Below are 14283 nucleotides of genomic sequence, written 5' to 3'. Positions count from 1 at the left end.
TTTTACCTTCACCTGAGAGTGTCTTTATTTTGCCTTTGTTCCTGAAGGATATTTTCCCTGGATATAGAAATTCTTTGTTGACAGTTCTTTTCTTTCAGCCCTTTGAAAATATGCCATTTCTTTCTTGACAGGGTTTCTGGTGAGAAATTCACGTTCATTCAAATTTTTTTTACCCTGTAAGCAGCGCATCGCCTTTTTCTGACTACTTTCAAATTTTTTGTCTTTAGTTTGACTATGATGGGTATGGATTTCCTAGGGGTTTGTTCTGTTTGAGTTCTCTGAGCTTCTCAAATCTGTATATATGATGTGTCTTTCACCAAGTTTGAAAGTTTTCAGCCATTATTTCCTCAAATACTTTTCTGTGCTGTACTCTTTCACTCTCCTTTTAGGATGCCAGTGACATCAGTGTTAGACCTTTTGGTATCCCAAAGGTCCTTGAGGCTCTGTTCATTTTTTTTTTCCTCTTTGTTGTTCAGACTAGATCATTTCTATCAATCTCTCTTCAAGTTCACTGACTTTCTTTTGTCATCTCTGTTTTGTTTATTGAGCCCATCCAATGAATTATTTCAGTTATTGTGTTTTTCAGTTCTAAAATTTCCATTTTGTTCTGTTTCTTTAATGAGACTTTCTATTCATTTCAAAAGCGTTTGCGCTTCTTGAAACATTTTTATCATAGCTACTTTAAAGTCTTTGTCAGATAGTTCCAACATCTGTGTCATCTCAATATTGATGTCTGTTTATCGTCCGAGGCAAGTTGAGATTTTCCTGGTTCTTCATATGCCAAGTAATTTTGGACTGCATCCTGCAGTATTATATTTTGAGACCCTGGGTCTTGCTTAAATTCTATGGAGGAGGTTCATTTTTGTGTTTTAGCAGGCAGTTGAACCTGTTGGGTTCAGCCTGCAGGTTGCAGCCAGCTTTCTGTGGGTTGTGATCTCAATGTCAGTATGGTTTTCAAAGCCTCCCGCACTTTGCTATTTGGATCTGTCCTGTGTGTACACTGCCCATTGGCCAATTTGAGATCGATGACTATCTTTTTCTTTATTCAGTTCTCAAAGTTTTTGGTTTGCTGTTTAGGAAGAAATACATGCCATGTTCAGCTCTGGAGTGAGCCCAGGAATTCATGAGCAACTTTCTGGAGTCGCCTTTCTGAGTTCCTTCCACTCAGCGGTTTCCTCTATACTCTCTGCTTCCCCGGGGCTCCCCTTTTAGTCCTCTAGCCAGAAAGCCGTGTCTACTCTCCTTACTTCTTGTGATTGTGCCCACATCCAGGGACAAGTGGTGGGAGCACAGAGGAAAAAGAAGGTTGGGGCAGGGGTTTGCCCCACCCTCTTGAAACCACAGCTTCTGGGATTGAAGAGAAAGATTCCCCTGCTTGAGACTTTTAGGTACTGGGGGCCCCTGCTGTTACTGTCAGGAGATCCCTTTCCCTGCTCAAGCCCGAACCAGAGGGCTTCTCCTGGAACACTGTCTACAGTGACGCCCTTCCAGATTCCCCCTAGTCCAGGTGGCAGGATACGAGAGGGAGACAGTAAGCCCAGCCTGGTTCCGTGATGCTTTGCATCTGGTCTTCTTCCTCACTTTACCTGCTCCCATTTATTCTTCAGAATTTTTAAATAGCTGCTCCATACGTTCTGTTTAGGTTTATAGCTGTGTTCACTAGGAGAGGCACAGTGGGGTGTTTTTACTTCATCTTTTTTTTTTTAAATTAAAGATTGGCACCTGAGCTAACATCTGTTGCCAATCTTCTTTTTTTCTTCTTCTTCCCCCCACAGCTGCCCCGTACATAGTTTTATATTCTAGCTGTAGGTCCTTCTGGTTGTGCTATGTGGGACGCTGCCTCAGCATGGCCTGATGAGTGGTGCTCGGTCTGCGCCCAGGATCCAAACCGGCGAAACCCTGGGATGCCAAAGCAGAGTGCAGGAGCTTAACCACTCTGCCATAGGGCCGGCCCCTTTATTTCATCTTAACCTGCACTAGAACCCTATAGTGCATACTTTTAAGTATGACATTCATTTATGCAACCAACATATGTAGTTATCATTTGAGTCCTCACAATGTTCTGGGCACTTTAAATATATTATTTGTTTAATTCTCTGACAACTGTCTCCCTTTTAGACATGAGCAAATTGAGGGGTAAAACTGTTAAACTGTGTCCAGAGAACACAGATAGTAAGTGACAGGCTGGGATTTGAACACAGGTTTTTCTGACCCCAAGATGTGGTCCTGGGACCAGCAGCATCAGAAGCACATGAGAACTTGTTAGAAGGCGAAATCTCTAGCCCCACCTCAGACCCACTAAATCAAAGTTCTGGGAGTGGGGCCCAGTAATTTGTTTTGGTAAGCCTCTGTTAGCCTGGTGCATGCTGAATTTGAGCACCACTTCTCTGCTGTAAGACTTCACACACACTAGGTGTGTTTTAGTTTCTTAGCAAAACTTTGACATAAGAAGCTGAAGTAACTTTTCACCATTGTTTGACACATAATGGTAGTATACTAAGTAAGAACTAATTTTTTTACTAAAGTCACTAACGTATAGCTTTAAAATCACACTTTTCTATGTTACTTAAGGTAACAGTAGTTAAAATATAAATACTTATAACTAAATTTAAAATGTCTGTGTATGTGAATATATGTAAAGAAGTCAACTTAGATATAGTTTTCAGTCAATGAATCACTTAGCCTCTGATAATTACTGTGTTATGTAATGCTGTGTATTTTAAATTTCAGGATATTAATGCTGTTTGTCCTAGATTTCAGGGTAACTTGATATTGGCCTAGATGAAGATTGCATTGGATGAAATGACCCATATTTGGAGGACAGGTCCTATTTTGTGTGATTTTATTTTTTTCACAAAAATTTAAATGTATAACTAAATTTAATTGGCATACCCTTGTAAGACATTTTATGTAAGTTTACTAATCTCGAAAAAAAAATCTAGGGGCCAGCCTGGTGGCATAGTAGTTCGTGTGCCTCACTTTGGTGGCCCAGGGTTCACTGGTTTGGAATCTGGCCATGGACCTACACACTGTTCATCAAACCATACTGTGGCAGCAGCCCACATACAAACTAGAGAAAGGTTGGCAACAGATATTAGCTCAGGGTCTATCTTCCTCACCAAAAAGAAAAGAAAAAGAAAAAAAATCAATTAGACCACATCTGCAGAATCTGTTCTTTTAATTAGTCTACAAATCTACAAATTAGATTAGATTAGTAGGTATATGTCAGATTACTTATGGAGCATTGTCCCTTGTAGTAAACTTTGGAGTTAGAAACACTGTTCAAATCCCCTCTTTCCTCTTACTAATAGGGTGGCTGGTGGTTGGGACAGAACAGATATTAATTCTCCATTGTAGAAATAGGTTTTATAGTTATCGTTATTTATATTAGATTTTAAATATGTTACCTTATGGTTTCTGCGTTAGCAAGACATGTACTAACTGCTGAGTAGTATATCAGGAATGTCAGTATTAAGGTGAAAGGGGCCTGCCTTCAAGGAGCTTACTGTGTATTGAAATAAACAGGAAAACAGTTGTTATTAAAGAAGTGATTCTGTGATAAAGATGTGCACAGAGAACTGTGGGTATGGTGTGTTGGAGCACAGCTAGACTGGAAAGCCCCACTGTGAGTATTTGAAGTCATCTCTGGTGGTATGTGCATCACAGAAATCAGCAAATGCTCCCTGCATACAGCCAGTTCTGCTGTAACGGGACACGTGCTTTCCTAAAAATCACCAAGCTTAGGGAAAAATGGGATTGGGGCACAACACTCAAAAACTTCCTCAGTAACACATTAGGGGAAAAAAAGGTAGGAACCTAATGAAAGTGGAAGTCCAATTTTACATGGTAAAATGGTTAAGAAAAACATAAATATTATAATAAATATGGTGTTTTACCTTGAAAAAGACCTGAAGTTTGTTTGTGGAAGTCAGTGTGGGAAAGGTTTCCTCTTGTGAGTTCCTGTGAAGGGGTAGAAGGAAAGTGAAATCTGAGGGAAGGTTAACACCAGGTGTGGGTGGGTGTGGCTCCTGACAGGAGGCGACTGAGGTCGCTGGTGGGTGCTGTGTGTGAGGCCTCCGGCAGGGCTCAGTGCAGCTGGGCGCAGTGCGTAAGCAAATGGGACTCAGGTTGTGCTCATGTTGTTCCCTAGTGTAACAGGCACAGTGAAACAAATTTGAGTTTTCAAAACAAACATTATAGCAGAACTGACTATCGGGCTGCTTTCCTCTTCTGAGAGCTAGTTTACCAGCACTCCTCTGGAGAAGGAGCTCTTCAGTCAGCCTGGAGGAGTCTTGGGAGACTTGACAGAGAAGATGGCAGTTGAACTGAGACCTGATGAGTGAGTGTAGTGTTCATCCAGGTGCAGTAGAAGTAGGGGGAGAGCGTTCCAGGCAGGAGGGAGCAGCACGTGAGAAAGCATGCAGACATACGCCTGGGGTGTCCAGGAAGCTCTTATGTGGGTCAGTGTTAAAAGGAGGTTGAAACTTGGAAGGAAGGAAAAGGAAACACTGTTAATAAAACTTAATAATTAGGCAGGGGCCAAATTCTCAATGGCCTTGTATGCCACTTGAAAGAATTTACATTTTAAAAACCTCAGCAGGTAGAGAGCACTGAAAATTTTTCAACAGACAATTATATTTTCTAACACTGTTTATGCAGCACTCCCTGGTGACGGTATAGAACGTAGATTTGAAGGAAACCCCCCTGGAGTCTGGGAATCTAGTGAGGTGGGGAGGGACTAGTGCGGATCCTTCATGGGCTTAACCTCTGAGAATATGTGGATGCTTCATAGCAACTAGGCCCTTTCTGTGTTCTAGAACTCACTATTACCATAAGCCTATTTCTGACTTGAAGGGCTAAGGCCATGGGAGTTAGTCTTCTATATGGTAATGTCAGGTGTATTTATAACCAGCTTTCACAATGGCTAGTTTCACTGATAGCTTCATTCTTATGGTGTTTAAAAATGGGGCAGTAAGTCATCATTGGAGTTTTATCATTGTAACGTGCATTCATTGAGAAATAATTACATGGGTTAAAGGTCTCCTTGCCCATTGGACTCCTATTTTTGCCCAAATTATTTTATAATAAAGAATACCATTGTGAGAGATGAATAAATGTCAGGTGAAATTCAGGGGTTAAAAAGATGCTATAACTACATCCTTTCAAGCAAAAGTTAGATACAAAATGATTTGAATTACAAGTCTAAATTAAGAAAGCCATCCACCCCCCCCTTTAAAAAGTGGTTTTTTTTCTCAGGGTTCTTTAGCAAGTGTTTTGATGCCTGTTACTGGATTAGGGTACTTTGGTAAACCTCATAATCTGGTTGAAGATACCAACAACACTCTAAAACTAGTTGAAAACAGGATTGTCAGGGTAAAACATAAAAAACCGTGTCCTACAGTTTTCTACTTACTAAACTGCAGTATCTGATCAGCATGTAGTAGATATTTGTTAAAAGGCTAAAATGCAGTACTTAAGTTTAGGGAGGACTGGAGACAAGAATAATGGAAATATTGCAAGACTTTTTTAGGATTTTCTGACTTTGAAACTTTGGAGAGTATAATCAATGGATTATGGAGTCCCAGTGGCCGTATGCCCTCTCAATAATTTGTCTCTGATACTTTTATGAAGTAACGATTGCTGCTGTTTTTTATTTTTCTGGTGGGGCATTAGTGGTTGGTTGTTTTTTAAATTATAAAACTAAAACTTTACAAAAATAATCCATGCTTATTTCAGAAAAATAAAAATACTATTTGCTTGCATTAAAACTCTTAAGAACCCTCATCATATTGATAACTCTTCTTTGATGGGGGGAGGTATTTGATCATCAAATACTAAGTTCCCGCTGTAGACTAGATGCTGTTCAGCTCTTACTAACGTGTGACAGCCACTTGTGAAAGGATACCGTGGGTATAGGCATATAATAAAAATGAAATGTATGCTAACCAGATGGTCATAGTTATACTATAATTTACTGACCTCAGTTCACTTTAAAAGGCAGATTCTCATCTTTACCTAATCCAGACATTGCCAAATTGTATATATGTTCCCTCTTTTCTATATTGTCCATATTCCTCTTCCTTAACTTTCTCAGGAGTCCCAGTCTTTTCTCTGTGTCAGATATTATTTCTTCTAGTCCTCAGCATTTACAGAAATAATAGTGTGCCTTTTTCTTATAGAAATAAGACTTTCTTTTTCTCCCTAACCCCTATCCACACCTTACCTTAATCCATACTGCTTTATTTTCTGACTGAGCCATTTGGCTCTTCTAGAATATGCGGAGAATCACCTGTGAAGTCATAGTCATTTAGTATGACCAAGGTATAGGAATGAAACCACCTTTATAGCATGATGTCCAAGACCCTGTAGAGTTTGTTTCTTCCCAGCTTTTCAGGGTGCTTTCCCTTTTCCTTCACACCACTGCCCTTCACTTCAGCCATCTGAACCACTCGTCACCTTTGGAAAGCCAAACCTCCTCCCTGAGTTTGTGCCTTCACATTATCTCTGCCTGAAATGCCTTTCTCTCTTGGGAGGTAACTATTCATTCTTCCAAACCTAGCTCAAAGTCACCTTTTCTGTGAAGCCTTCCCTGATCCCCTGCATTAGTTAGGATTAGGTTCAGTGGCAAGTAAGAGAACCTCCAAAAATAACAATGGCCTAAAAACAAGAGAGAATTTATTTCTCCCCTATGAAAAGTTCAGAATTTGCAGTATAGGGCTGAAATGACAGCTCTGCTCCACGAAGTCATTAAGGAAGTAATTTCTAGCTCACAGCTTCAGAATCTCTCAGATTTGACCCTTGTCCTCATGCTCCAAAATTGAGGTATCTTTGTTTTAAGCAGCATGACAGATGAAGGAACAAAAAAGGGACTAAGGGCATATGCGAGCTGTCTCTTAAAGTTTCCCGAAAGCTCCCACACTACATATCTGTTTGCATCTCGTTGGCCCGAAGGAAGGCTGAGAAATATAATCTTGGTGGCTCTGTACCAGCTAGTTATATTATTGTGGAGGACAAGGAGAACAGGTGTGGGATGCAGCTAGCAGTGTGCCACACTTCCACAGCTAGAGGTAGTTGCTTTGTGCTTCCCGACAGTACTCTAATTAATTAGCATTTAGGTTGTATTGTCATTGGTTTGCCTTCTCTACTGGATTGTGGACTTCTCAGAGGCTATTTTTTTACTTTTTTTGTTATCTCCATCTTCCATAAAGCTTAGCACGTGGTCCTTGCTCATAAACTGTTGAATGAATGGATAAAGACATTCGGGAAGGTTACAGCAGAGTTATCAGAGACATAAGCAGGCAACAATATTTAAATACCCGTGTGAACACGGGTAATTGCTTAGGTAGGCACTGATTTCTTAGACTTAAAATTTTTTTTTCTATTTTCTCCATTACATGGAGAGAAGTGGACACTGCCAATAGTAGAGGGCATGGCTTCTCCTTTTCAATCATGCCTCAGAATTGACTGACTGTACAGATAGAACACAAAGTTATCTAAAAGGTTGTGTATCCTCTTCTGTGTTATACTGTCTTTTTTAAATTGTGGTAAAATATACATGAAAGTTACCATTTTAACCATTTTTAAGCATACAGTCGTGTGACATTCAGTACATTCACATTGTTGTGCAACCATCACCACCATCCGTCACCAGAACTTTTTTATCTTCCCCAACTGAAACTCTATACCTATTAAACACTAACTCCGCATTCGCCCCTCCCCCCAGCCTGTGGCAACCACCATTCTACTTTCTGTCTCCATGAATTTGGCTGCTCTAGGAACCTTATGTAAGAGGGATCAGACAATATTTGCCCTTTTGTGACTGGCTTATTTCACTTGGCTTAATGTCTTCAAGGTTCATCCATGTTGTAACGTGTCGGAATTTCTTTCCTTTTTAAGGCTGAATGTATTCCGTTATATGTATACACACACACACGCACACACACACCCCACAGTTTATTTATTCTTTCATCTGTCAATGTATGCTTGGGTTGCTGTCTTACACTGTTTTTTGTAAGATTTTTGTTTTCTACAGATATTTTCAATATAAATAGTGTGTTACTCTGTTTCATCACGACTACCCTCAAATACAAACCACATAACCTTTTTAAAAGGAAATTTAAGTGTAAAGAAAATAAAAACAATCACCTATATTAGGAACTTACTTTTATAGGAAGTAATCCACCCCCTCTCCCAATGGCAGTTTCTGAAGTATAAACTCAAAAATAAAATTAAGTTATGAAAAACATATCCTGGCTTCAACTTTGGAAAATAGGTACAAGAGAAGAAGTAGAAGGAAATATAATGGCTTTTCACAAAAAAAGATTAGATTTTGTTTTAATTAAAGAGTCTCTTGGGGCCGGCCCAGTGGTTAAGTTCAAGCACTCCACTTTGGTGGCCCAGGGTTTTGATGGTTCAAATCCTGGGCACAGACATGGCATCACTCATCAAGCCACGCTGAGGTGGCGTCCCACATGCCACAACTAGAAGGACCCACAACTAAAAATACAGTTGTGTACTGGGGGGCTTATGGGGAGAAGAAGGAAAAAATTTTTTAAAAAGAGAATCTCTTCAAGTTATGGTAAAGACACAGGAGAATACAACCCTATCCTTTTGAAATATAGAGACTTGGCTGTGACTGGACAATGAGAAAGAAATTATTATAGCTGTATCTTGGTGATTTTGCTTTTATGAAATTTCTCTAGGATTGAAGAGAAAAGGGTTATGAATGGGTGGAGTAAGGACAGTTAGCTCCATTCCTGTCACCTGACCTCCTTTGTTATCAGATGAAAATTAGTTTAGTGACAATAATTATTACTGGATGTTTGCTTACCAATAAGACTGATGCTAGAAAATTCTGGTTTTTGGCCTCTATTCCACTGAGTACGTAATCCGAATTAGCAATCAAATTCTTTTACTAAAATTCTCTTTTACCAGAATTCAGGCTTTCAAATAATTCTTTAAGTGGAATACATGTCCAGTGGTTTAAACAGAATCTCAAAGAAACTTTGCCATTGCAGCTGATTGTCTGGTCAGTTGGCAAAATGGTGAGTCATACTTCAGTAGCCAACTCACAGACCAGCTGTTGATTTACTCAGTTACTTGCGCCAAGACTGAAGCACCAGAATAGAATAGAGCACCTTGGCCCTGATACCTTTTTGACTTTTCCTAAAAAATCTGAATGCAAATTTCCATCCTCCACTAGATGTTTTGAGTTACAAGAAGCGGTCCAAGACTTCCTTGTCTTTTAAATCTTATAGTACAGTTGTAGAGATAAAATTGACGTGTCTGAAATGATCTAAAAAGAAAAGAACAAACTGTAGTCTTAGCAGTAAACCCTTTAAGAGAAATTAGAACTTGATGTAGACATTAAAAATAGAATTTAATGGTAAAGGACAAAGTAGTGAAGGTGTTTCAGAGTAAAGAGAATTAAATTTGGATAAAATGGGGCCTAATTATGGATGGCAGTGAGTGAAAGTCAGGCACAAGATGCTGTGTGTGACTGTTGAATGTTCCTGAAAGGAAATGAGTCTGGCAATGTTAGGAGTCTAGGAAGAGAGGAGAGACTAAGGTGTTATAGAAATCTAGGAATGTGGCAGTAGAAATCTGGACAAGGTTACTGGCAGTGAAAGTGCAGAGAAAAGGTAAACTTGAGAGCTCTTCTGGAAAAAGAAACTGTTGAACTAGGTAACATTAAGTATAATAGTGGTAAATGGAAGAAGAGTAAAATAAAATTTCTGTAAGAAATTCCTTAGAAACGGGGTACTGATATCCCAATTTAGGGAGAAATCTTAAGTTAATTTTAGATATAGTGAATTTGAGGTGTGATGAGGAATAGCCAAATTGAGACAGACTTTTTAGGCCGTTGGTGGACTGAAAAGTGGGTGGAATGTGTGGACTAAAAGCGTGCTTCCCATACGTATCCAGCTATGTTTGCAGAGGTAAGAGTTGGTCCTAGAAAATACTTCATTATAACTATAAAGGCAAGAACATATGTTCCCATAGCTTCTACGTGTATGTGAAAACTCTTAAAAGAGTTTTTTTCCCCCATTAGCTCCATTTCAACTGGAGGGACCAAGTTAGTTAAATAGATAAAATTCATAAATTACATCCGGGAAACTGAAGTTCTTCTCCCATACTATTAAAGAAGAGTGTGAAATCCAAATTGCCTTACATGGCTACTAAAATGCAGAACAGGGCAAGAACTTAGATTCTTATATAGAGAACAACATCTTAGAATAAATAGATGTTGTGGCAGAATAATTTCGTACCAAGGAGAATTTATGTTCTTAAATATTGTAAGTTATTGAATTATTTCACTTGTAGTTCAATTTCATAACATTTGAAGTAGTCTACCAGTATGTAATTGAATGTTTCATGTTTTCCTTTAGTGGAACATTTAGCTGGGTCTGCTGTGCCAATTGTTTGTGGCTTTCTCTCTCAGAATGGCTCTTTGTGCATGTGGCAAAGCATATATAACCATACGGAATCAAGTAGGAAAAAGACTTGGCAAAAAGAGGTTAGAAATTGTCCTAAGATATAATGTTACAGTAATGATAAAGGTGATGTAATTAGAGAAACAATAGTCTAGAGATGGACTGAGTTTCACTGAAGATACCTAAAGTGGTTGTTAGTAGCACTTTGCTAGTGCCAAGAACAAATACTGCTTTCTTTGTTCTCTCTTGTGTATGCTTCTTATTTGCCCCTTCCCCCCCTTTTTATAGTGAAATATAGTATATAGATGGAACAGTGAATAAAATATAAAGAACAGTTTAATGAATAATTATAAGGCATATTCACCACCCAGGTTAAGAAATAGAACATTGCCAGTATACCAGAAGCTTGCTATGTGCCTTTTCCCAGTCAGACCCTGCACCTGTCTCCACCCCATCCCATCCCCAGAAGTAAACTTATGTTTACTCTGGTGATTATCATTTTTTCCTTCTCTTTAAAGTTTACCACATAAATGTGCATCCCTAAATGATGTAGTTTACTTTTGGCTCTTTTATACACACGTATAAAGACATATGTATATATGTCAGTATGTAGTCTTTTGTGTCTGACTTATTTTGGGGCCATTCATACATGTGGTGTGTATAACATTTTCGTTTCTCTAATCCATTGTATGCATGTTATTCCACTGCATGAATATGCCATAATATGTATTTCCGCTCTGTTTCATAATATTGAAAAACTCAGCTATGACTATTCTTGTATATTTTTCTTGGTACACATGGACACCAGTATCTCAGGAGTTTGGACTTAAGAGTGGAATTGCTGGATCACAGGAAGTACGTATCTTCTAATTCACTGGATAATACCAAACTGTTTTCTGAAGTGGCTATACCAATTTATACTCACCCTAACAAGATATGAGCTTTATTGTTGTTCTGCATTCTCACCATCACTTGATATTGACAAACTTGTGTTTTGGGCAGGAGAATGGTGTCTCTTAGGGTTTTACTGAGGAGAATAAGCCGCTTTTCATATTTGGATTTCTTCTTGCGAAGTGCCTTTTAAAGTCTTTCACCTGTTTTTCTATTTGGCTGTTTGTCTTTTCTTAATGATTTTTAGCAGTTCTTTATATTTTCTGGATACTGTTTTTTTAGTCTATAAATTTTGTGTCTTGAGAATTTTCCTTCCTTACCTGTATTTTTGATGACTAGAGACGTTCTTAATTTTAATGTAATATAGTTTATCAGTCTTTTCCCTTCCAGATCATGCTTTTTTTCCTGTAGAAATTTGAAGATCTTAGATTTGCCCTAGGTGCTTCACATCATTGATGCTGTTGCAAATGGTATATATTTTTTGTTTCATTTTGCTTGTTGCTGACATACAGAATCATAATAGATATTATATATACCAATTTATATCTACCAACTTTTCCAAATTCTTATTAATTCTAATAAGTTTTTTGTAGATAATTTTGGGTTTTTTAAATACACAATTATTTCATCTGGGAATAATGATAACTTTGTTCCTTTCAAATCTAAAGAGATAAAGTTAATCAATGCCTTTTATTTCTTAACTTGCCTTATTCTGCTGACTAGGACCTCTATCACAACATAGAAAAGAAGCGATGACAATAGGCATCTTTGTCTTATTCCAGTCTCAGTGTTTCTTCAAGGATGAGGGTAGCTGTTGTTTTTGTCAAGCTAGGTGAGGTTTATTTTTCAGTCTTAGTTTGCTAAAAATTTTCATCACAAATGGATGTTGTTAGGCTTTGGTATTAGCTTATAGGAGCCTAGTAAAATAAGTTGGGGGATGTTTCTCTTGATTTCTGAAAGAGCTAGTGTAAGATTGGAATTTTTTTCTTAAATAATGATAAAATTCACCAAAGAAACCATCTAGGCCTAGGATTTCCTTTTTGGGAAGAATTTGACTACTGATACTTTTATTTTATTTCCTGTGGACTCTTGTTCTCATTCATGATGTCGTCTCTGTGATTATTTTTGACTGTGTCTACTGCTTATTGTCCTTAAAATTACTTTTGGGTATTCTTTGAGGCCTAAAGTGAAGGTGTCTTCCTTCAGAGAGAGTTTCTGTTTCCTTCTGATTAGATGTGTTGAAGGTATTACTAGCCCAGGAATATTTTAAAAGAATTCCACAGTTTGAAGTTCCCTAGATGAGGAGTCCATGCAAACCCAGACTGCAAACCCCTGCCCAGGCTGGTCAGACTTCTTAGGGACCTATATCTGGGATGTCCTACCTGCCATTCTTTTTTTCTCTCACTTCTCTCTGGGCTAAAAGCACCTTCCCTGCCGCCTCTTGGTGTGGAATTAGGGTTTAGGTTTAGTTATAGTTGACCTTTACCTGAGGTGATAGCCTTTTGGAACCCCAGTTTAGTGTGAGGAATAATTCCCTTGGACTCTCTACCTTTAGAGGAATCTCTGCATTGGCATTTGTTCCCCTCATCCTGTGAGGCCACTGAAACCAAAAACCTAATTTGCTGAGCTCTATCAGCAGGTGCCCTCAGGGCCGGAGTGTCTTCAAGGGGGTTCTACCTCTCTGGGTTCCCAGTTGCCCCTAGAATTTGGTCGGGGCAGTTTCCTGCCATCTTAACAGCTTTTTATTTTAAGGCATTTTGGGTTTTTTTTTTAATCTTAGGATTTTTAATTGTTTTCAGCAGGAGGGTTGGTTTGAAAAATCCTAGTCTGTCATTACCAGAAGTGGTAGTCCTCTTGATTTTTTTTTTCCCCTCTTAGTCTTCTATTTTGCATTTTTCCTTCAGCCTCCTTGTTAATGACTTAGTTTCACAAACATTCATATATTGAGCATGTAATATATAGCAAGGATGGCTACGAAGCATGGCACAAGACACAGTCTCTGCTTCCTTGAAACTCACAGTATAGTGGATTCTGGATGGTAGGGAAAGTTACAGCATTATAGGACAACATTTTCCACACTGATCCGCGGAGCATTAGTGTCCTGTGAAATCTTAATAAGGTTGCCATTGTCAGTAAGTTTGGAAAATAATGCCTGGAAGATATCCTCTCTCAGAGAACTAAGGCATTAACTTATTTGAACTGAAACCTTTATTTGTAGAATACCTCTTAATGTCTTGTAGCACACTAAGATTCTAGGGAACATGATTTATGAAATGCTGGAGTAGGACTAAAGTATTAAACATCACTATATTGTTGCAAGTTGTCACAGAGTAATTTCAGCTCCTGCTTTCCCACAGTCCTGTCTAAGGGGAACATTTGCTGAGGGATTAAACCAAGGCAGCTGTGCTCCACGTTATGAATGACCTTCCCTTACTTGGCCGTACTTGGTTGGACTGCTGTGGGTATCCAAATCAAAGATGCCGGTCACAGGTCAGCCATGGGCCAACCAGGTGCACTAGCACAGAAAGTTTTGTCTCAGTGGGGATGAGCTGAGCCCGTCCGGTTCTCACAGGTCTCGTTGGCTGGTTGAAGAAGTATACCTCTTCTTTTAATTTTCTACCTGGATGCACTCAGGACTGACAAGGGAGGGAAGTGGCAGTTACTGTAAGGATACACATGGTGATGTGGGTCACGAAACTCACGAAAAGAAACAGAGTTAGCAGTTAAGCAGTAGAAGAATGCAGAATTTGAGAAGTCAAGAGAAAGAAATAGGAGGGACCTGTGATGGACCAAGAATTACCGAAGTATGACAAAGTGGCAGCTATAAGGTAGAAAAAGAGGAGAGTATAGGAACAGAGAGGCCAGCTGGTGGCTAGAGGCAAATCAGATACCAAAAGTTGGTACCCAGGGAGTTGCTGAGTCACAGTAACGCCGTGACTCCAGGCAGGGGCTCTGGAAA

At 39.0% G+C, this 14283-nt stretch overlaps 1 protein-coding gene across 3 annotated transcripts in view; it reads left to right on the top strand.

Annotated features, from left to right (window-relative positions):
* SOCS5 (suppressor of cytokine signaling 5) overlaps positions 1-14283 on the top strand; it is a 67892-nt gene that overhangs the window by 31311 nt on the left and 22298 nt on the right. The gene's annotated exons all lie outside the window — the stretch shown is intronic.

Source organism: Equus przewalskii, chromosome 14 (genome assembly GCF_037783145.1).
Source record: "Equus przewalskii isolate Varuska chromosome 14, EquPr2, whole genome shotgun sequence".
Lineage (NCBI taxonomy): Eukaryota > Metazoa > Chordata > Mammalia > Perissodactyla > Equidae > Equus > Equus przewalskii.
This window is presented reverse-complemented; position numbering and strand designations above follow the sequence as displayed.